This window comes from Bidens hawaiensis, unplaced genomic scaffold, assembly GCF_021521415.1.
Source record: "Bidens hawaiensis isolate Kalapana, Puna unplaced genomic scaffold, B.hawaiensis_p1.1 tig00011150_1, whole genome shotgun sequence".
In the NCBI taxonomy this organism is placed as follows: domain Eukaryota; kingdom Viridiplantae; phylum Streptophyta; class Magnoliopsida; order Asterales; family Asteraceae; genus Bidens; species Bidens hawaiensis.
Genome location: NW_027491862.1, coordinates 195,347 through 220,172, shown reverse-complemented (window position 1 = coordinate 220,172; position 24,826 = coordinate 195,347). Strand labels below are relative to the sequence as shown.

Below are 24,826 nucleotides of genomic sequence, written 5' to 3'. Positions count from 1 at the left end.
ACCCTCATTCGTCATTAATTTCCAGCCCTGTCAATGAAAATAGTCACAACTTACCACTAACTGAGTATTATCAATTGGTGTTCAAAAGAAAATAAAAAATAAAAATAAATAACATTATCAATTGCAACCAAGCCGAATCGGTGACTACTGAACCCACCTTCGAAATAAAGTGACTAGTCGATGCGATACGAAGTGCAAAGTGTATTATCAAAACGTCACGTTGGGCACCATTTAGGGTCCCCATTTCAACGTTTGTCCTCCCACGTGTGTAGGACAAGTTAAACTTTAATCCACTTTCCTTTCAATTTCCGCAATTTTGGTAGTTACAACCACATAACTTTGAAAATCGATAACTTTATTTGAATTCCATATTAGACACAACTAGATTCGTTATGAAGTCCTCACATGGTGTAACACAAACCCATAAATATTTTATCAATATAGCACATGCATAAATACAATTATTTACTAAAGTTAATGAAAATAATTTTCACTAAAACTTTTCCAACAAGGTTTGATGGTTTTAAGAATTCAAGAATAAGGTTTGCAATCGGACTTGGAGCCTCACAAAGCACGATCAAAGGTACCTTTCGGGGGGGAAATAGTGTAGAAATTTCACTTAAAGTTGTGAGCTTGAATGTTTAGGGTGTATACAAGTCGAACCAATCATGAGTTACTAGAGATCAGATCACTAAAGTTTGAATCGAGTGAGCTTAAACAAGCTCGACAGTCATATATAACTAAGGCACTAAGCCCACAAGCTTAAACGATAATTAATATTATATATAAAACAAGGTAGAATAAAATATGTATACTGTGTTTTATATAAAAGTTAAAAATAAGTATAAACATAGATAAATAAATAATTATACAACTTTTAATTTTAAATTATAAATCACCCGGACACAGGCTTTAAAATTGAAACTCTAAATAAGTGAAGCCCAAATTCTGGCCCATTTACACCCACAGTCTATTTGTAAACCCAACTAATAGAAAAAAAAGCAATATCATTATATTGAGAAAATCTTTTCCTATAATGCATTTCGGTTTTAACCGGCATAACAAGTGTACATCTCAACGGTTTGAAAATTTTCCTATAAAATTTGCAGTCCATCTAAAGAAAACAAAAAATTACACCACCTAAATAACAAAAATAATTTCCGACTCCAAGACTGTCGGCCACCCGTAGACTCAGGCCACACCCATATATTTCTTTCGGTTTATACAGCCAAACGCGTATATACTCATGTATCTTTTGATAGTGTCAATGAGAACCCGATCTCCGATTCACTGGAATACCCAGAAAGTCGAGCCAGTCGTTTCACAGGTAGAATTTAGACCGAAAACTTGAAACAAGTTCTTTCTACCCTGCAAGTGTGGGCTGCCTGTATCCAAACTTCAATCTTTCAACTAATTTATCTTTTTGTTTTCTCTTTTTGTCCATTTTAATTCTATATCCTTCTTCCCTTTCTCTATCATATACGCCTTGCCAATGTACCTCCCCGGTTCTTGGCCATAACCACCTCTCGTATGGGTGGTCACCATCATCTGCTGCTTCGGCTAGATCTTCATCCATGCTCTTTAGTAAAGTGGCATTGAAATATTTGGGCCACATGAACCCTTTACGTTGTTCTACAGGGTGTTGTTCTTCTAGTGAACCTGTATTTGGGTCAATGTAAACCATGGTTCGAGCGCCATGGTAGGCCCACACGTTCACCAACAGTTCCAGTAGCCGACAATAGCATTGCCGTTTCTGTATTTATGAAAGAAAAGGACTTTTGAGTATTATAATCCAATCAACAAAACTTAACCTTATATACTATTGTGCGTCTTACTAGAGGTGGCAAAATTGACGAACCGTACTAGACGGATAATGTGTCAAAACTAGGTCTGTAAACGAACTAAAGTTTTTTGTTCATTTAGTTAAACATACGAACATGAACATGTGTCATGCGTTCTGTATGTTGGTGAACGTCCGTTACATTCGTTAACGTCCGCACGTTTATGTTTGTTTTAAGTTTGTTTGCTTACGCTCGTTTACATATTCACTTTAATTTTTAGGCCCATTACAATTTACTCTAGTTTTATTAATATTTAGGCCCAGCATATCATTAATGTTAAATTATATTAGTTCATCTATATCCAGTTATGTTTGTTCATTCATGCTATTAATGTACACACATAAACAGATACGAACACGTTTATTTACTTAACGAACGAACACTAACAAAAAACCTTGTTTGTTTTATTGTTTGTGTCCAATTGTTCGTCCTGTTCGTTTACAGGGCTAGTCAAAATAAGTCCAGGTTGAAATCCGTAACTCTACAGTGCGTGTTAACTTAAAACGCATTTGTCTAACTTTTTAAAACTATAAACAATAGATATGTCATACGATTAAAAGACAATATATATTATGCAATAATATTTTTTTTACTTTAAAAAGATCGTATGCAAAAATGATACTTTGGCCAATTTGACCCGTTCCATTTTTAGTTAGAAAACTTTTTAGCCAATTTGACCCGTTCCATTTTTAGTTAGAAAACTTCATTTGATCCGTTAATCAAAATCAACCCATTCTTAATTACCTCGCTTGCTGAAGTTCCTAGAATGCATTCAGTGGTTGTACTTGCATTCATGTGCAAACTGTCAAGAGAATCCGCAAACATCCTGCAATAGAATCAAACAAATGAGCACCGAGATCAATTGGATTCTATTCTCTCACAAAGGTTTACTTAATATTCTATTTTTAGATACCGTCTTACCTAGAAAACATCATGAATTCTAGGAAAGAAGGTGTTGGCATCACCCAGCTGTGCAATGAAGACCAGTGACCGCCATCTTCAGGCATTGGTGGCAGAGCTTCAACATATAGTGGCAGTGCATACATCCGGCGGAAAGCATCCTGAAATGCTGTTCTGTTTGCAACAAAAGAATAGCAAAGTTATTTACAAATTATTGTTAATAATGATATTTTTTTAATTGTGAAAGACTTGGAATCATAATGTATGTCATAAGGGATTTTGATATTCAATGTACCTGCAATTTCCAGCATTTAAGATATCACACATGGACCAAAATGTTAGAGCACCATCACCCCTTGCAAGTTCACCGTCCATGTCTACACGCGCCCAAAAATATATTACATCTCCTTCATGATTCTGTGCACTGTTCCTTCCAGAACCCTTTCGGCTTTGGAAGACAACGATACCTGAAACAAAACCAGATTTAGAAAGAAAAAAAATGACCCACGTGCAAATACACATGCCATAATCTAGGGGAATGGCAGATTGCAATATCATTTCACAGGGAACATTAAACTTCAAATAGTAACTATCCTACAAAACCCTGATTTCTCCGGATGACAGATATTAAAAGAAGTAGACGTCAGACGTGCCATTTCAAGCCACTTGCTTATGATTGAGCCATTTCAGGTTGTGATAACCAAGACCAATAAAAAAGTAGCTAAAAAGTAAGAGTGTAAGCAAGCCAATTCAGGTTGTGATAACCAAGACCAATAAAAAAGTAGCTAAAAAAGCAAGCCAGCTGGCTCGAGAGCTACTTTATATCGGATTGTTAAAAGCTCGAATCAAGCCAAGCTTAAACGAGCACGGGCCTTAAAATAAGCTTGTTTAATAAAAACGAGCCCGAGCTTCAGTTATCGAGCTTAAGCTGGCTCCAGGGCCTAAACAAGCCTATTAATTATATTACTTTTGACTTAATATATTAAATATATATTATAAAAATTACCATATATAAACTTACAATAAAAAGAAACTAAATAATATATATATTATGCTAAATATAAAATTATAATTAAAAAATATATAGAAATAATTTAAAATGTATATAAATTAACTAATGACATAATTACAAATTTTTCCTTTAAATATATATGCGATTTATGGATCAAGTCCTTTAAAAAGTTTATTTGCGGGAGGTGTCCTTTATATGACAAAATATATTCGCTTTTTGTTCTTTACACTAACTGTCATCCAAAAACTCAGTTAAATCCAAACATGCCAAGACTTAACGGGGTTTCTGTTTAACATATTTATTTAGTTTCTTTTTCTAATAATATATTTAATTTGTTTTTTAATTATAAATACTTAAATAGTATGCGTAAAAAGACTTAAATGCCCTCACATGCCAAGACTTAACGGGGCTTTTGGATGCCAGTTAGTCACAAGGACGAAAATCAACAAACATGCCATGTAAAGGACACCGCGTGCAAATAAACTTTTTAAAGGACCTGATCCATAAATTACATATGTTTAAAGGACAAAATTTGTAATTCTGTCTTAACTAATTAATAATAAATGAGCCAGCTCGAGCTTTAGGAAAAAGAACTCAAAGCCAGCTTGAACTCGAACTCGAACTCGAACTCAAACTCTCATAAGTCAAACAAGCCGAGTTCGTACTCGGCTCGGCTCATTTACACCCCTACTAAAAAGAAAAAAGGCCAAACGGGTCAAAATAACCCAATGTGTACCTTTTAAGCATAAATCCTCCTAAATCAGTTCTCGAAAGTCAGAATGTTATTGAAACGTATATAATATTTATCATTATATTTGGCACGCTAAGTAAAAGTTCATAAACTTTGTAAAATAGTGTTTTGGGTCAACCCGGCTGTAAAAGCCTACTCGTTCTGACCTGTTACCCGGCCCGCCTGAACCACCCATTTTGCCATGAGGACATCAAAATCTTACAAAGTGTATGACCTACCTTCCTTGCAGCAGCACGCCTGAAACCCGATCCAAGGTCGCTTGTGAACATTATCCACTTTATTTGCAATTGAAAACATGCCACCCATCTCAAGAAGAAGATCTCGGTAGTAAGTCTCATTTAAAATAGAAAGCCGCCCAACTGCATCCACATCATCTGATCTCAACCTTCTAGATTTTGTAGACTGAAGAACATACAAAACTAAAACCATGAAAAAGAGTGCCAAGAATTATAGAAAAAAAATCCTATAAGAGTTGGGAGTAACTTACAAGACTTAATCCACGGTACAATGAACCATGGTGAAGAAAAGGCCACGCACCGGCTCCATTGTAAACCTCATAAATGTATACAGGCTGACCTGTCCTCTCTAGCTCCCCTTCATCCCTTTCATTTGCTTCAAATTTTAATTTGTCAGCTCTTTTAGCATCGTGATATAATTCCTCCCACACACCATAGCTTTTATCTGTTCTTCCCTCTATCTACATCCATTGGAAAGTGATACATTATCAATAAGGCAAAGAAATAATTTACAAAATGATAAATTAAGTTTCGCACACAAGAAAAAGAGGTGGCAAAACGGACAGGCCAAACAGGTTGGGTAACCGGACAAAAGGTTGTGTTATCCTAGAAACACGTTTCGCCTATATTAATTTTATCATAAGTAACTAATGTGTTAACTACGACTATGAAACATTATTACGATAACGATGTAAATATTTGGATAATAATTAATAACTCTTTTTAAGAGTTTGTATTATGCACAAAAACCAGTTTGACATGTACCTCTATTAGCTAATTTAATTTTTAAAATTAACCCTTTTTGAGATTAAACACGACCCAAATCATAATAAAACACGAGCACCGCCTCTTAAAATACATACCTCCTCTAACTCTACTCTTTCAGTTTCTTCCAAACTGTCAATTTCACTTAAAACATCCCAGTCCAGTTCAGTTTGAATATCATCCAGGTTGATCCCAGGTTCATTCTGTAATCCTGTTCTTGAATCTAATGAATGTGTCATATGTTCCTCAATATCATAAACAACACTTGTATTTCTAGCATCCTCTTTCAAAGTCATATATGTCATATTACTGGACTCTGTTTCCTCTGAGAATAAATCCCATTCCCATTTTCCCTGTGCCGGTTGAGAACTTACACCTGGCAGAATGGAATCTGAAGGAAGTGTAAGAACACTTTCTAGAAGCTTCATATAACCACTAATGCATTCTGATGCTTGCATGTTCTTAGCAAGAAGCTTCCCTGAAGAACCAATACTATGAGCATAAGTTGATAGTTTTCCTTTGGATGTTAGAAGCTTAAAAGCTTTCATCAACTCATCAGGCTTGTCCTTTGAAAAAATAATTCCATGTTCTCCCTCAACAACCTGGAGATTCGAGAGATCTTTATAGAAAAGAACAAAAATAAAATCATGTATTAACCTCACCTAACCTACATCAACAGAAATGAATTATTAAGAAAATATTAACTTACATATTTTGTTATGACAGGGTAATCAGGGGCGATTATAGGGACGCCAAATGTCATGGCTCGGGTGATTAATGAAGGAAAGCCTTGTTCATCTTGAGAGGACCCGTATACAACAATATCAGATATTAATAACATCTCGTCCACGTCACCATCTAAACCATAGTGTCCAACAGAACCACGACGAAGACCAAGATGACCAGCAATATCCTGCAAATATGTCATCCATCAAAAAATACTATCGTCATGCACAAGTAGTTGCTTGAAACCTCATTTTTTACATATAAAAAAAAGAACAAAAAGAACAAAAAGAGGGCTCGAGTATCCAATTCAATGCTTGATGAGGTCTTACAAAAGAACTTCAAAAGTGAATTCTGTGAATTGCATAACCTTCCATCATTTTTAGTTTTAACTAAAATTTCCAAGTTAAAAGAATTTACTTAAAATCAAGAAACTCGTAAAACTACCCACTTTCTAAGCCTCTTCAATTCTTGAGTCTTATTACCACATTTCAAAAATATCAAATACCAGATTATAGTGAAAATGATGACTATACACACACATATATATGTATAATAGAATATTAGTTATACAATATAGATTTTCTCCCTAATATTAAGAATTTTGGTACTACTAGACTTAAATTTCAAATAGCAACTACCCAAAAGTTTTGAAAACAAGGAGTATTTCTATTATAATAAGTTGATCTTTATATTATACACATGGAAAAACACAAAAATGTGACGATTAAATTTTATACCTGTAAAGCATCATTATAGACACTGCTAGAGTTCCCACACACAAACACAAACTTGAACAATGGCCCAGCATCACCTTCCCTAGCATAACTGGTCAGCAGAGAACCTAAGTTATGCATTGCAACTGCATAATCCCATGATAGCTCATTGTAAAAGAAAGAACTTCCAACAACCAAAACCAGCATATCATAATAGGCAAAGCCGTGTTTAACCCTTAATTGAAATTTGGTGTGGGATTTTTGGTAATTTTCAGCTGCCCACACATCTATTGGTGATCCAGGAATCACAAAGAAGTTTCCAGTGTCGAGCACACTATATAACATCTGACACATGAATAAGTCATCAATTGAGAAATAAGCTACGAATAGCGTTTATTGATTGCAGTAACTACTATACTAGTGTAGGATAGGGAAGCTTACAGATAAAGAATAATCAGGAAACACAACCACATCAGCCCTTCTAAAAGTATTCTTCCAATATGCAATTAAATGTTCCCGTTCCATTTCTTCATAAAAAGAAAGGCGGTTAGCCAAGGTGTCTTCTTGAATTATCCAGATGAGTGGTACAGAGCAAAAGGGCTCCTGCATAAGGCTGCATAAATATAAAACTCACAAACCATAGTATCTACAAATAAATAAAAAACAAGCATGAACTTGCTTTCACCAGTTCAGAAAATTTTCCATTGTTGACACTTGAGAGTACCATAGAATATTGAAAATAAAGTTCTGCATGTTGCATCATACTTTTAGGGGGTGTTTGGGATTCCTTATAAAAATCTCCTTATAAATTTTCAATAAGTTAATAAGTTACAAAAGCGTAACTTATTAACTTTTCCCTCTCACATCAAAAGCAATCCCAAACACCTTATTCCTTTTCAAAAAGTTAATAAGTTGGTTGACAAGAAAATATGTTAATAATTCATATTAAAGTCCCCAAACCTTGAAATAGCATCATGTGCTTCTAGCGAATTTGCAACAATACCATCAAATCTGCAGCAATAGAGATAACATAAGTTAATTATGTCTTCAACATAAATAAAACTATAGAAGAACATGAATGAACTACATGTTATTGTTCAAATGTTTATAAAATGTTTATTGGCTAAGCTCTAATATTGTCTACAAAATCATAGCATGCTAGAGTGAAAGAAAGAGCATACGTTGACCAATCAATATGACCATAATTTTCAGGACTTATAATTGAGACTTGGCCAATAGTCTTCTCCCAGATTGGTTTTGTGTCGCCATCCTCTGTAGCATATATCTGCATAAGAAAAATATATATATTAAAAAGACAAAAACTGGAAGTACTTCAGAAATCTACTTCCACAAGGTTTTACAATAAGTAGAAATCACTTCAATAATCTTATCAATCTAACATTAAATTACTTCATATTCCATATAGAACATTTAGCTCTACATACAGAATTAAAGGAGCTGAAAAGATACTAGAGTTTTAGAAAATAACCTGAAGCATATAACCCAATCCACGCAAATTCTTCATCACGGTAAGCATCATCAAGGATGATGGATCGTTCTTCATGTTTCCTACGATCTTACAATAATCAAAACAAGGCACAGTTGTAAATATGTGATCATAAATGTTCATGAATATATACACAATCATCGGAACAATTATGTGTACTACACTAAAATCTAATAACTCTCAATGCAGACATCAAATAATCCCAAAATGTTAACTTATCTACTAATAGGTGAAACAACACCAATAGTAATCCAATAATATCAGTTACTAGATTCACAGTTACTTCTACACCATACCATAGCTAACTATTAATATTTCTGATCCTTAAAATGCAGGATATTAATCTATGCGTAAATCCGCTACTAACATCGACCATCAATTCTAGACTTTAAAATATGAAAATGTTTGGTACAAAAAAGTACCTACCAATTCTAGATTTTAAAGATGTATCGTTCTTCATGTTTCCTACGATCTTACAATAATAAAAACAAGGCACTTTAGTACATATGTGATCATGAATATTCAAGGACACACACACACTTATTCAGTTATTCATTGGAGCAAATATGTGTACTGAACTAAAATCAAGTAAAGCAAGGTAAAACTAATAAATCTCAATAAAATAAATTAAATATTCCCAAAATGCTAAGTTATCTACTAATAACTAAAACAATACCAGTAATAATCTGTAGGTTCCCAGCCGGATCTACACGGAATATCTCGTTCTACGTAGGTGCGGAATCCCTACGTAAGACGTTACGAGCGTAGAAGACGATACGAGTTAACACGATCGAACACACGTTACAATAAGCAAAGACACGTTGTATATTGCAACCGGAAACACGTGATATCAATCACTGATTACAGGACTCGTAAACACGTAAACTAAAAACTCAAACTTATGAAACTCAAGCCGTAACCTAGACCTTATATCAGACGACAACTTCGCCTGGCATGTTCAGGCAAAGTTGTCACCAACTTCGCTTATCTAACAAGTTCGCCTGTATCAGCGAACTTGTTAGCTAACTTCGCTTAATACAAAACACTAATCCAAACGACTCGATTACAGACACTATATACTGAACTACTGACATCATGTACCAACAGACTCCCCCTTGGCAGTAGCTTCAATCTTTATCTTCAAACACGTGTCTTGTAATCTTCAACAATCTTGTATCTTCATCATTAAGCATGAACTCCTTCACGTACACAAACTGATACAATTCTTTGATATTTCTTCGCTTCGTCTTTCCAAGCAGGAATATAAAATACCTTCTTCTCATTCAGCACCTGCAGATCAACTTGCGACAAGTTCACTAGATGCATCGGATCATAGACTCTCAGCAGCTCTTGTTCATCTTCGTCCTCCATTACTGCTTCAGCTGTCTCACAATCTACATACCACCACTTCAGATCTTTCAGCACATCCTTGGGCATTTGTTTCATCGGCACCTCTTTTAGACACCGGATCGGTTTATACTTCATAATCATCCAAGGCTTGCCATCTGCTCTCATCCCTCTATCTTTGTCTTCAATGAGTTTTCCCTTTTGTGGTTTCAACAGCTCGAACTTCTTCTCTTTTATACTTTCCTTCCAAACAATCTTCCCAATGACTCTAGCCATGTTATCATCACTTCTGTTGATTAACCCCAATCTGGCTAAGTCTCTCACTTCACATTCTGGCAATGTATTCAATGATCTCAACATCCTCTTGAAGTATTGAACACCATCATACCTTTTAATCACAAAGAGCCTCAACTGCTCATCATATATCCAGCATATAATCCCCTTTCTCGATTCAGCATAGCCTCTAATGTTGTAACTCTTCTTAAACATAGTAGGGACCGCCGGTTTCTTCGTTTTTACAAACCATTGAGCATAGTCTTCTTTCCATCTTGGCTGCTCTTCCCATTCCGTCTCATCATTTCCAATCTCTTGACTCATATCTGCCTTATCGACTTCTGGAATCTCATGCTCCACATTCTCCTCTACTATCTCTCCCTCTTCTATATCATTTTCAATAACAATCTCTGCACCAATCTTCTCTATCTCATCCATCGGTAATACATCATCATCACCTACAAATTCATCATCCATCTCCTCAACGTCCACTACCACCACATCATCACCACCAGCTGCACTTGTCGACTCCCTCTGAGTTGTGGAAGTCCCAAGAGCTTGATCAGTTCTTGGCAACTCTCCACCTGCACCTTTCGATGCATTGGGATCATCGTCTCTGTCATTTCGCTTCTTAGTCCTCAGCTCATCGCCCTTACAGCTCGTCTCCCCCTGAGATGCCAAGAACTCCTTCAAAGCATCAATGATTTTGCCATGTTCTATCAGCAGGGACGACTGTATCTGATTCTCTGCAACGAGGCGTTGAATAGCATGGGTCTGGATAAGATTCACCCTTGATTGTTCTGCCACGACCCGTTCAAGTGCTGCTATTCGTTCAGAGTCTGATAAGGTTGCATCGAAATCAAACCTCAGATGTGATATATCTTGAGTGTACTGAGGAGGGATTTCCGATGTAACCGGGACCTCAGAAGTAGGCATAGACGTAACCGCATGTGGTATCGTCACCGATAACCCTGCAGTGGCCACAACCGTCGACTCAATAAATCGTGCCACGACCTCCGTTGGAGTAAGAGTTGGAGGTGGCAACGATACAATCACCGGAGCCAATAGTTGGAATGTAGTGGGTGGGAGGCCAAAGGCAGATGAGGTAGCCACCACGGGAACGTCCGTGGCGCTTGGCCTTGTAACTTGTAATGATGAGGGAACGATAGTCATACCGGACAGTGCGGGTGGGGTGAAACGTACCACCCTTGAGCTCTCACCGGCTCCCGAACCTGCACCTGCCCGTTCCCTTCTTGATCTCCGAATCAACTGATGAACTTCTTCTTCATAATCTGACTCGCTGTCATTATCAGTTCTCTTTCGTTTCCCTTGAACCCGTTCTTGGTTAACTAGAATTCGTCTCGCTTCAGCCAACTCATCATCAGAATCAGAATCAGCCACCGTTGTAGCTGTCCTAGTCACATTCACACTTGAAACTTGTACATTTTCCTCTGGATCCACCCGATCCATATCAAAGAAGCCTTGACCGCCAAACGTAGCGTCAAGGTCTACATTCTCCTCCGGTGACACAACAGGAGCAGCAGGTATAGCTTGAGGTGCTCCTGCCTGTTGTGGTGCCGGGTCCCGAAACTCGTCCCCACGAGCTGGCACATACTCCGGGTTGATCAAGTACCCAAAAAGTGGAGTATGTCGAGGACGGAGCTCAGGTTTGCTCCTCGCACTGGAAGATCTGCATTGGGCGAATATCCGTTTGCTCACACTTTCCACGTATCTAATTGGGCGGCGCTGAGGTAGCGTTGGAGCCACATGATTCAAGATCATTTGGAGGAATCTTGGATACATGATAAATCTCTCACGCGCCACCGCTCTTCTCTGTCGATCTATCTCGTAGAAGACCATCTGACTAAAGCTGTAACGCTTATTATAAGTCAGAGCAGTCATCGCCGACTGCATGGTCGCGCCCATGCCATCAGTGCCCGCCTTTCTCCCTGACATGCACACGATCATGACATGCATGAGAAAGCGCCACTGATCTAGTAAGAACCCCTTCCTTCTCTGAGTATCTCCCAAGGGACCAGAGTATCCCATCCTCAGAAACGCTCCATCTCGGAAAGGAGCTAAAAGTCTGTCGGGTCATCTCTTGTCTCATCTCCAAAACGCAAAGCCGCCCGGATCTGTTCAGATGAGAACTGAACAATCTGATTGTTGACCGTTGCTCGCATCACCGGGGGCTCGACGCGACAGTCATATTCCACGGTCTGCCAAAAATCCTCAATGTTTGGCAAGGATATCGGCAGAGTTGTGGTAATCGCGTGGAATATACGCGAGCGTAAAAGAAACGTGATGATTTCGCGGAAATCATCAACTCCGCTCGCCTCCGGGTCTAATGTTATGTACATGTTATGACCCGGAAAGAACTGTCTTTGGTTGTCTCCTCCATCATCACCGCCTGCTCCAGCTACAGCAGCCATATCTGCATCAAACAGACTAAGTTAGATAAACTTCAAAGCAAATCACAAATTCGCATGTTACCATGAGCGAAGTTGTGATCTGTTCTGTATAGGCGAAGTTAGAGGTGGGGCGAAGTTGGGAACAACTTCGCTTCAACTTGAACTTCGCCAGATAACAGTTAAGTAAAAAGGGCCAGGCGAAGTTATCATTAACTTCGCCTAACCACAACATCGCCTCATATACTGTAACCTAGTTAATTATTAGGCGAAGTTGAACCTCAGGCGAAGTTACGGATAACTTCGCCTAAACTGTAACTTCGCCGAATATGAAACGGCGACAGATTAGACTTTCAAACGAAACGAATTGGATCAATTTGGAGAATGTTCGGTGATAAACACATGATATTATGAAGATCTAGACGATTAAGTTGAGTATGACCAAGTAAAAACATGTTTGAAAATCGGGTGTTAAGGTTTCATATAAACGAGGTCGCTAATCGGGTAGATACGACCTCTGAATAACATCAATTGACAGAGATTATACGATTCGACTACCCTACACACCTTTAATCACGGATTAGAACTGAGAAAAGTGAACACAGAAGATTCGATCGATAACTTCGCTTAGGGTTACGAAAGTATAAGTTCGCTGGTTTTGTTGAAATAATGAACAGTCTGACCTTTAATATCCTTTATATAGGGTCAACGTCATACAGGCGAAGTTATGGATAACTTCGCCGGTATTAAAATTTTTAAAACAAACCCTATAATTTGAACAATTTGCAATTAAGTTTTAAAACAACCTTTAAAGTGTTAAATGATACGATCAAGACCAAGTAACCAGGTATAAAATCATACAACTACATAAGTAGAAAAATTTTAAAAATAAAGTACACGGGATCAAATTTCAGTCTCGATAGGGACTACCATGTTTTAGAAAAGATCCGAACAGGAATCATACTAATTACGTAACTGTCACACAGATCCGTGTTTAGCTGTATTATGACATAAAGAAACAGGTTGTAAGCAGGTAAATGACTTAGAATGGTTTTCATCGTTTCTGTGATACGGGTTAGGTTCAATTAAGCTCAAAACTTAAGTGGGCAACAACTCAGAGATTATGATGCCTCCTATCTATTCTCAAAGCGTATTTGACTTTCCCCAAGTCACCCCGAGTTGACCTCGACCCGTAGTGTCTGATTAAATAGTAATTACTCTTCGATCTTCAGACTCTTCTTCCCGTTCTCTTTCTTACATCTTGATTGAGAAGTCTTAACATTATGAACTCTAGAATGTCTCAATAACACACATTTTTTTAAGCAAATACACAAACTTCAGAGTAGTAAATAACTGCAAGTCCCGAATCTGGATCACTGCAGTTTCTTGACACGCTATCTTCACGGGAATCAGAACACTCACGGGCTCGTGTATGACTGGGTAATCGCTTTTCTGCCTATCATTCGGAAAGATATATATGGAGACATGCACAACTCATAAGGAGTTTCCACATAAAATCGAGTAGATTTAGTTAGTATCACTTGTACTTTAACGCACCATAAAAAGCTACCATGACATACAATGACTGTTCTAAAGTCTTTTAGGCCTTATAACTTCACTAGTTAAGCACACAGAATCAGTATATCTATCACTTTCCAAGGTTGGATCAATTTTCTATTAATCATAGTAAAGGAACTTCTTACGAAGTAGTAGACTTGAAAAATAATTTCATTTCCCGAAAAAAAATTTTAACTTCTATCGCCCCGATCAAGTCAAAGTCTTCAGGTAAACGGCTATCCTGAAGATCCAATGGATCAGCTGGACCGACCACATTCGAGTATGTGTCCTTCTAACTAAGTTTGAACGACTAATTTTCAGCGAAAGAATAAAAACACATCATAAACCGCCCCGGTCACTTTCAGTCATCTGGTTAATGGCTATCCTTATATTCTACAAGTAGAGATGAGGACCAAACATATCCGAAGATATGTCCTTCAAACTGAGGCAACCGACATAATTCTAAGCGATAGTGACGTTTTTTTTTTTTTTTTAAATAAAGACAAAAACACGGTTACTCGGGATTGATCATCCCATTCAGCTCAACAAGGTTTTGAAAACGATTTTTGTCAAACGCTTTAGTGAACAAATCAGCGAAATTATCTAGCGTATCAACCTTTTCGAGCACAATCAATTTCTTCTCAGCACAATCCCGTATAAAATGATGACGGATGTCAATATGTTTAGTTTTGCTATGCTTTACGGGATTGTTAGTTACTGAGATAGCAGCAGTATTATCAATGCAAATAGGAGTATGAGTGAAATTCAGACCATAATCGCGCAACTGTTGTTGAATCCAAAGAACCTGGGAGCAGCAATTGGATGCTGCCATGTATTCTGCTTCACAGGTTGAAATGGCGACTGAGGTCTGCTTCTTGCATTGCCATGACACTAATCTGCCTCCAAGAAACTGACATCCACCTGTTGTTGACTTCCGACTCTGATTGCACCCTCCATAATCAGAATCTGTGTAGGCGACCAACTCCAAGTCTCCTCCTCTCGTGTACCACAACCCCAGCTTAGGTTTGCCTTTGAGATAGCACAATATCCTCTTCGCACCCTTCAAGTGAGATTCCTTTGGGTTTGCCTGAAAGCGAGCACAAAGACAAACTGCAAACATAATATCAGGTCTAGAAGCAGTTAAGTACATTAAAGAACCTATTATTGCCCGATATTGGGTTGGGTCCACGTCTGCATCGTTGTCTGAATCAGCACCCAATTTATGGTTGACGCAGACTGGAGTATCAAATGGAGTGTTGTCCTCCATCTTGAAGCGTTTGAGAACATCATGGACATACTTAGTCTGATGAATGAACATCCCATCTTTCTTCTGATCAACCTGCAGTCCTAAAAAGAAAGTTAGTTCACCCATAGCACTCATTTCAAATCTCTTCTTCATGACGGCCTCAAACTCCTGACACATGGCGACTTTTGATGCAGCAAAGATGATGTCGTCCACGTAGACTTGCACCAGTAGAAAGTCGCCCCCTTTTCTCTTGAAGAACAATGTGCTATCGATCTTTCCTCTTTCAAACTCATTCTCAAGCAAGTAGTCGGATAGTGTTGAGTACCAGGCACGAGGGGCCTAATGTAGTCCATACAGTGCTTTACTTAGCTTGTATACGTGATCAGGAAAGTCTGGGTCAGGAAAACCCGGAGGTTGCTCAACGTACACAACCTCATCGACTTTACCGTTAAGGAACGCACTCTTCACGTCTAACTGAAATACCTTAATCTCCTTATGTGCAGCAAATGCCAAAAACAATCGAATGGCTTCCAATCTTGCCACAGGAGCAAACACCTCATTGTAATCGATCCCCTCTTGCTGATTAAAACCTTTTACAACCAGCCTCGCCTTGTTCCTGATAATAATCCCTTTCTCATCTCTCTTGCATTTGAAAACCCATTTTGTGCCAATCGCATGCACATTCTTCGGTTTTGCAACCAAGTTCCATACCTCCATCTTCTTAAACTGGGCTAATTCTTCTTGCATGGCTTCGACCCACGAGCTGTCCTTGAGAGCCATTTGATAGTTCTTTGGTTCAATCTGGCTGATGAAGCAGGTGTACAAGCATTCGTTGATTATGCCCGTATATTTAATGCTTGTGTAAACACAGGTGTGCTCATTCAAGCTTTGTCTTGTTTGTACACCGTCGGACAGATCACCTATCACATTCTCCAATGGGTGATTTTTGTGAACTCTCGTAGTCGGAACTGAACTGACATCCAGATTGTCTTCCAGGTTCGAAGGTAGCTCATCAATGGGTGTTTGTTGTTGAGAGTGAAAAGGATTGAAGAATTCCTCTTCAATAGAGGCAGCATGGGTATCGACAGCATTTGACGAGGAAGGCTGACACTCATCGTACAGCGGTCTTTGCACAACATTGTCTTCCTCATCGTAAAGCATCTTCGTAGCTATTCTTTCATCTACTTCTGCACAATCCAAGTAAGGTATGTTAAAAGATTTAAAAAGTCTATCATAGTCGAAAACCCCAGCGGGTCCCGTGCTTGGTTTTGGTGATTTGTAACTTGTGATATCAGTGTTACAGACCACCTCAACCTTGCTGGTCGATGTATTAAAGACTCGTCTGTTGGGAGTCCCAACAACGTATCCGACCAAAATTCCTTCGTCGGCTACTTCACCAAATTTAGAATTTGTCTTTAATATCGAACACGGGGACCCGAATAGTTCAAGACCACTCAAGTTGGGCTTTCTCCCATGCATAAGTTCATAACATGTTTTATTCAGTCTTTTAACAGTTAACACTCTATTAAGGATATAACAGGCTGTTGCAACGGCTTCAGCCCAGAACACCACAGGAAGTTTTGAATCAGCCAGCATGGTTCTGGCTCCTTCAATTAATGTTCTGTTCTTCCTCTCAGCCACTCCATTTTGTTGCGGAGTATACGGAGCGCTGTACTGGTGTTCTATTCCTTTCTGTAAGCAGAAGAGCTCCATCTGATAGTTCTTGAACTCAGTCCCATTGTCACTCCTGATGTATTTAACTCTTTTTCCCATAATATTCTCAACTTTGGTAATCAAATTTATTACCATCTGAACAGTTTCATCCTTTGACTTCAGGAAATATACCCAAGAGTATCGAGAGAAATCATCAGTGATCACCAAGCAGTAAGATGTTCCACCTAGGCTTTTTGCATTCACGGGACCAAAGAGATCCATGTGAAGTAAGTCTAGGGTACTGACTATTGAATTAACCTTCTTGGTGTGATGGGATTTCTTGTGTTGCTTTCCCTTTTTGCACGATAAGCATTGGTCTTCAAAGTTGAAATTCTTCAAGGGAACACCCAGCACAAGCCCATTCTTGACAATGTAGTTCATTTTCCGAAGATGAATATGCCCCATTCTCCTATGCCATAATTCGGACTCCGATTCAGTTGCTTTTGACAGAAGACAAGATTCTTCTGTTGCTATCTCAGTCGACCTCATGTCCATAATATACGTATTCTTTTCTCTTGGAGCCTTCATAACAATCCAATCTTCTGGTATCTTGAAACCAGGATATAGCACGATCGCTTCATTCTTGGTAAAGTGCACGGTGTAATCTTTGTCACAGATCTGCGATACACTCAGCAGATTATGCTTCAGTTCTTCAACGAAATTTACTTTCTCTAACGTCATCTTTCCGTTAGTCACCGTCCCAATTCCTGTGATCCTTCCACCACTCTCTCCAGCGAAACTCACTCTTCCTCCCTGAACAGGTTTCCATTCGTGTAACAAACTCTTGTTACCCGTCATGTGCCGGGAACAGCCGCTATCCACAACCCATAGATTGTTTGCAGCCCTGTTCAACTGTTCCTGCACGATTAAAGCAGAGGATTAAAATCTGGGGACCCAAGACCTATTGGTCTTGGGTCGATACATCCCGTACTTTCGTACTTTGGCTGTCCAAAGTTAGTATCAAAATAATTTCTGTAAGTCCTAAAAGGATACCTTCTTGTTGATTGACTATGAGGCCATCCAAACCTTCTTGAATTAAATGAATTATTACTCATTCTTTGGTTGTTAACAGGGAAAAACTGAGATTGATTTCTTTGAAAACCAGGATTAGTCCAATTTCTGAACTTTGATGAGTTTTCATTTTTACCATTATAGTGATTACGGTTAGTTCTGTTCTCAGTTTTCGAAGGCCTCACACCTCTGAATCTCTGCTTCAGAGGGCAATCTGCAATTAGGTGTCCTAATTGATTACATCTGAAACAACTCCTGTGTTCAACTTTCTTTTCAATAGCTTTTTTAGATGTTGAGGCTGCATTACTGCCCGTTTGTCTCACATATGGTGGGACATACGGGTTTAGTGGAGATTTCTTTTCAGTTGTTTTATGTTTCTCTCCACCTTTTGGTAACGCTGCCTCTTCTTTTGTCTCTCTCGACTCGGATGACTTGTCCGAGTTTGATGAGACAGGACTAGGAGCAGAAATCTTAACACACGAAACAGGCTTACTTGTTTCGCCTTTACTAACTTCTGGTTCTTTAATAGTAACCTTAACCGGAACTGTCTGACCAAAATTAACATCAACAGATTTCTGATTACTAGGATCAAAAGTGTAATTATGACTGTACGGTGGTGGAACTTCATGATATCCAATTCCTCCCCTTTTAACTGAGGAACCTTGATCACTAACGAGGTGATCAAGTATAGCGGAGGAATTTCTGAATTGCTCAAGTTTCCTGTTTAGTTCCACCACTTTCACCTGGTGATCAGCTATCTGTTTATCCCTTTCAGCTATTAGTTTGGTTTTCTCTTCTAACACTTCATAGCTAAGATCAATTACTTGAATTTTTTCAGCTAGATTTGCTTTAAGACTTCTAATATCTTTCTCACTAGCTTTTATTTTTACTTTATAACTGTTTTCTCTAGCTTTAGTGAAATGATGATCTTCTTTTAATGTTTTAAATTGAGCATCCAAACTAACAAACTGATCAGTTATAGTTGTCAATTGTTCAGACAGATTTTCACATTTAGTACAAGAGAGTTTAGTACTTACCTCGGAGAGCTGGTCTTTCACTTCTGCCATGAAAGCTTCATTTTCGCCAGTCACTTTCTCACTATATGCAGCTTCGATGTTCGCCAAATTAGCCTGTTCGAAAACTTCCTCAACATGCAGATTCCAATTGTACTCCCCGTTCTGTCTGGAAATCATGGCTCTATTCTCACTACCACCCCCATTCTGTTGTGTAGACCTGTTTTGACTGCGTTCTACACGTTCATTTGTGCACTCCTTCGCAAAGTGGCCATTCTGCTGACAGTTATAACATCGCACCTTTGACTTGTCAAAACCCGGTCTCTCACCAACAAACTTTCTACCTGTCTTCTTCATAAACCTCTTAACCCTTCTCACAATCATCGCCATCTGCCACTGCAGATCCATTTCTTCCAGATCATCAGCATCGATCTGATCATAGTCTTCATCCAATGTTGCAGGATCAACAATCTTACCCTGAATGTAATTTTCATACGAAGCAATGAAATATGCATAGAGAGCAAACTGCTGTTCAGCAGATTTAACACTCATGGGCATCTTTGAGTAGTTGTTGTTCGATACACTTGGGGAAAAACTGCTCTTGGTTGCTTGAGGTTTAGAAGCGTTTGATCCACCAGCTACAAAACACACATCACCATTCATGTTGAGAGATACATGACCTTCATGTGTTGAGTTAGCGCCCGAGTCTCCTTTTGAGTAGTAAGCAGACGATTCAGACTTCGAACTTGAACTTGAGTTAACTTTTGCACCATACATTCCTGGATCCTGAACCTGATCAGTTGGTGTCTCTTTACGAACCATGTTAAGTTCAAAAGTTCTTAGTTTGTTGACTGCTGTTTCCAAGTCATAGTCGGCAAACTCTTTGTCTTCTCTCATCAACACAGTGTACATCTCCCATTTCGGCGGGAGAGCATCAAGAAGCTTTTCAACGATCTCATCTTCTTTGTAAGTAATGGAATAGTTGCTGAGTTCGGTCATCAGATGATAATATCTAGTGATGATATCATCAAGTGATTCATTCTTCAAGTACTTGAACACCGAGAATTGGGTTTTAAGTAGTTTAATCTTTGATGCACGAATCCCCACATTACCTTCAAAACGGTTTTCAAGTGCTTCCCAAAGCTCTCTAGCAGTTTTATACTTTCTGAAGGTGTGAAGAATCTCTTGTGGAAGAGCCATTGTTATCGCTGCATGAACTTTGCTTTCAGCCTCATACATTTTCTTTTCTTCTTCTTCCATCTCTTTGTATTTCTTAATCTGATCACGACCCTCATACTCAGCAGTTGGTGGAATGTAACCATCTTGTATGCACACCCACATTTTAGCATCTTGGTACTTGACATATTGTTCAAACCGATCTTTCCACGCTACAAAATCAGTTCCCTTAAGCATCTTTGGTGCCTTTGTAGCTGAACCCGCTTCCACTTCCATCTTCACCAGTTCCGTAATGTTTATTGAAGACATCTTTCACAAAACACAAAGAAACCCGAAAAATAAAAATTTTATTTTTAACAGTACTGTAGGCGAAGTTGTGGATAACTTCGCTTAAGTCTGAACTTCGCTGATTCTGAACTTCGCTCCCTTTGTTAAATTCGCCTGATTCGGCGAAGTTGTGTATAACTTCGCTTAAGGTAAGCGAACTTGTGAGGTAGGCGAAGTTGTGGGTAACTTCGCTTGAGATAAGCGAACTTGAGAAGGTAGGCGAAGTTGTGGATAACTTCGCTTAACTTATATCTTCGCCTAAACCCTACAAACAGTGACGGCAACTTCGCCTGATGAACACGATGGTTTTGCAGGTTTGATTTCTGGATTTTACGAGGTTTGTGAAGGTGTTATGGGTTGTTTATGATGGTGGGAGGTGAGTAGGACACAAAAACTCGGTAAACTCGTCCCGCGAATAGTCGAACGGAACGATTTCTACACCCGCGTGATAATCCCGAACCACACAATCACGAGCAAAAGCTCTGATACCAATTGTAGGTTCCCAGCCGGATCTACACGGAATATCTCGTTCTACGTAGGTGCGGAATCCCTAAGTAAGACGTTACGAGCGTAGAAGACGATACGAGTTAACACGATCGAACACACGTTACAATAAGCAAAGACACGTTGTATATTGCAACCGGAAACACGTGATATCAATCACTGATTACAGGACTCGTAAACACGTAAACTAAAAACTCAAACTTATGAAACTCAAGCCGTAACCTAGACCTTATATCAGACGACAACTTCGCCTGGCATGTTCAGGCGAAGTTGTCACTAACTTCGCTTATCTAACAAGTTCGCCTGTATCAGCGAACTTGTTAGCTAACTTCGCTTAATACAAAACACTAATCCAAACGACTCGATTACAGACACTATATACTGAACTACTGACATCATGTACCAACATAATCCAATAATATCAGTTACTTAGAAAAAAAATATATATGATATTTTAAAATACAGAATATGGATCTATGTTTAAATTCACTACTAGCATCATTCACCATTTCTAAATTTATTTAAAATATCAAAAAGTTTGGTCCCAAAAAGTACCTACCAATTCACTAAACCACTAAGGTGCTGTTTGTTTTTGCAGACATAAACTGTCTGCAAGCTGATTTCATCTGTTTTCATGTCTGCAACTGAAGATGTGGTCTGAAGATCTGCAAGCTGAAAATATAAGACTGTTTGTTTTTATAAGCTGATACTGTCTGCATAACTGTCAAACTTATCTCACAAGATAGAAGTCATTTATTCAAGTTACATAGAAAATATAATAATAAAATTGTGGCGGCGGACGGTGGGTAGTGGCGATGGATGGTGGTGGTGGACAGTGGGTGGTGGTAATGGACGGTTTTGGTGGGTGGTGGACGGTGGTAGTTGACGGTGATGGCGTCCGACAGTGGGTGGTGGTGGTGATGAACGGTTGTGGTGGGTGGTGGACGGTGGTGATTGGTGGTGGCTGTGATGGATGGTGGTGGTGGTGGTGGTGGCGGACGATGGGTAGTGGTGGTGGATGCTGGTAGTGGCGGCGGACGGTGGGTAGTGGCGGTGGATGGTGGTGGACGGTGGCAGTGGGGGATGGTGGTGGTGGCGTACGGTGGGTGGTGGTGGCGGACGGTGGTGGGAGGAGTGGATGAGAGGGTGGCTTCAAAGGGATAAGAGTATGATTTTTTGCGAAGATGTTTTAAGCAAGATTTCTTTGCTTTTCTTTTAGATGAAAGAAGATAACTTAAGATCTGTTTTAAGAAAAAAAACAAACAGTCTTCAAGGGTAATGTCTGCGCGCGTGCAGACATTAGCTCCCTTGAAGATGTTTGAAGAAAAAACAAACACCCCCTAATTCATTATAGTTATCAATTACACTCTACCCACCACAGTACACAGTACCTTCCTTTAGTAGCATACAAACATCATAACCACAAACCACAAATACAGTCAAATTCTCAAAACACATAACACAATTACCATCCAATTAAACTAAAAATAACTTAAAACACTCACAACCGCAAGCCGAGGCGCCCGAACACCAATCCGAGGCCTCTTCCTCGCACCGACACTCTCATAATCCCTCACACTCCTCGACGAAACAAACTCCAACGAGCTACCGAACTTCAACCCCTCGCGAACACTCCGATTAACCACATCACCGCGGCGGAACACCATTGAAGCTATCGAGCTCTGTAACACCATGGACACCAAGGCAAATGCGAAAACAATGATTAATAAGCATAAGTAGAATAAGTTGGATCCTCTAATTGAAAATAGCTTCCTAGGGTTAACGGATCGAGCGTGAGATCGACGGCGATGATCGGGTAAGGTGGATGCTGAAGGAAGTGTAGAGGTTGATTTAGGGTTTCGTTTTAAGCGGAACATGGTTATGAGATTAACTGAGTGAAGAATGAATGTATATATATATATATGTGTGTATATAAGAATGGTGAGTGTGTATTGGAAGCACAGAGTGAGTCAGTTCTGTTGGGGTAGATGATGATGGTAGTTATGATGATGGTGGTATATACATATATAGATATAACGTATGTGTATGTATGTGTGTAGTGACGGTGGTGAGATCTGATTTATTATTTGTGATTTTTTGTTTGTTTTTGGGTTTAAACGCGTTTTGGAGAGACGGCCGAATTAGAACGCTGAGTTGGTATGTGACATGAAATGTGATGTGTTTAGTTTTTTTTTAAATGACTGAGTGATGTTCCACTTATTCGGACAATTATCTTTATTTCTTTTTAATGACGGACGGTTAAGGGGTCTTAGGCTGGTATGTTTTTATAAAAGGAAGTTTGTATATCGGTCTATGCTAAAAGAATGAAAGTATGAAAAAAATGAATAAAGTGTGTATGCACGTATGAAAGAAAGGTAGACATGTTAAGTATGTAATATGTATCTTCGGATACGTATATATGTGAATATATGAATGTATTGTATGTTGTCTGATTAACTAAAACTCTCTCAGCGTAGCTGACTTTTAGTATGCACGCAGGTGAATAGGCTAACGCAACTCGCTTGAATGAAGACACATAGCATTGGACTGAAGTATTGGCATCTTGAGAAGAATGTTGTGATGTTTTAAAATGACTTTTTAAATTATGTTTCAATACAACAGTTTAGTTGTTGACACTATTTGAATGATTTGTAATATTGTGGTCCGGATATAGCTTGTGTAGATACTTACCATAATATTATGGTCCGGATATAGCTTTCATCACTTTTGCAGCATGAGCCAATCGATTGCTATATATTGAGCAAAGTCAGAAAATATAATAAGTGGATAACACAGAGTTTGCACAAATCATCAACTAATGCGGTCTAATTATATGTGCATACCCATTGTGTTGGAAAATTCTAGGACAATGTTCTAGATAAAAACTTTTAGCATGCTTAGTTGTAAAAATCGGACGACCGTCTTTATTTGGAGCAGTTAACATAGCCGTCGCAAGACCACTGGTGCTTGTACCGGCAGTGATATCAAAATAGTCAGCAATTCTTGAATTATCCCCATCTAACATCTATCAAGCCTCAACAAGTCTTAAACAGATACTATTCTATAAAAAATGTATATAATCACCATAGTCATAACTTATACCAGTAGTTCGCTCTCCATAAAATCAAGGATCAAGCTTGGAATAATCCCTCGTACTCCACCACTGTCGATGTTGAGGATCGTAATTAGATTTCTATTTGTTGGTGCTTGCAATAATGATTGTGATTCTTCCTTAAAATACATGATAGATTTCAATATCAAATGGACTTTTGGTTATTGTGTGAATAAATGTTGAATGTTATGTGACTTATGTATATATATAAAAGATGAATTTGATAAAAGATAAATACTACGTAAAATTTAGATCAAATATATAAATCATGACTTATTATATATCTAAAGTTATAGCTACTATATCTGTGAAAAATATATATATATATGTGAAAATAATCAAATCATGGCTATGTATTAAATTTTTTGGTAACTATATATGTAACAATAATTTTAAAGTATAATTTAGATGGGTTCATCATTTTTTTTGTTTATGATTCTATAAACCAAGGATTATTTATTTATTTTTTGGTAATGTCCATTAACTATTTTAAAATCTTTGGGTTAAGGAAGGAAAGTAATTTTTTTTTTTGAAACGGTGACTTTCTCTATAATGGGATGCCACATCTTCTCCGAGAGGAGCCCCTCCACCCCACTCAGGCCAGACTATGTTGTCCTAACCGGATCCATGCTGGCGTCAGAGTTTGGCTTGGGCGTTCCCCGGAAAAATCCGATAGCCTCAACCCGCC

General features: G+C 38.5%; 1 pseudogene across 1 annotated transcript; it reads right to left on the bottom strand.

The window, feature by feature from the left end:
• Positions 1-1,101: 1,101 nt before the first annotated feature.
• LOC143537164 (uncharacterized) lies at positions 1,102-23,001 on the bottom strand (annotated as a pseudogene). Its single transcript, XR_013135995.1, has 14 exons — positions 22,532-23,001; positions 8,434-8,520; positions 8,126-8,229; positions 7,905-7,955; positions 7,386-7,557; positions 6,969-7,289; positions 6,215-6,418; positions 5,604-6,107; positions 4,992-5,201; positions 4,723-4,906; positions 3,037-3,208; positions 2,763-2,915; positions 2,586-2,667; positions 1,102-1,753 (listed from the first exon to the last, which is right to left on the bottom strand). The product of XR_013135995.1 is annotated as an uncharacterized LOC143537164 (transcript).
• Between the last annotated feature and the right edge of the window lie 1,825 nt (positions 23,002-24,826).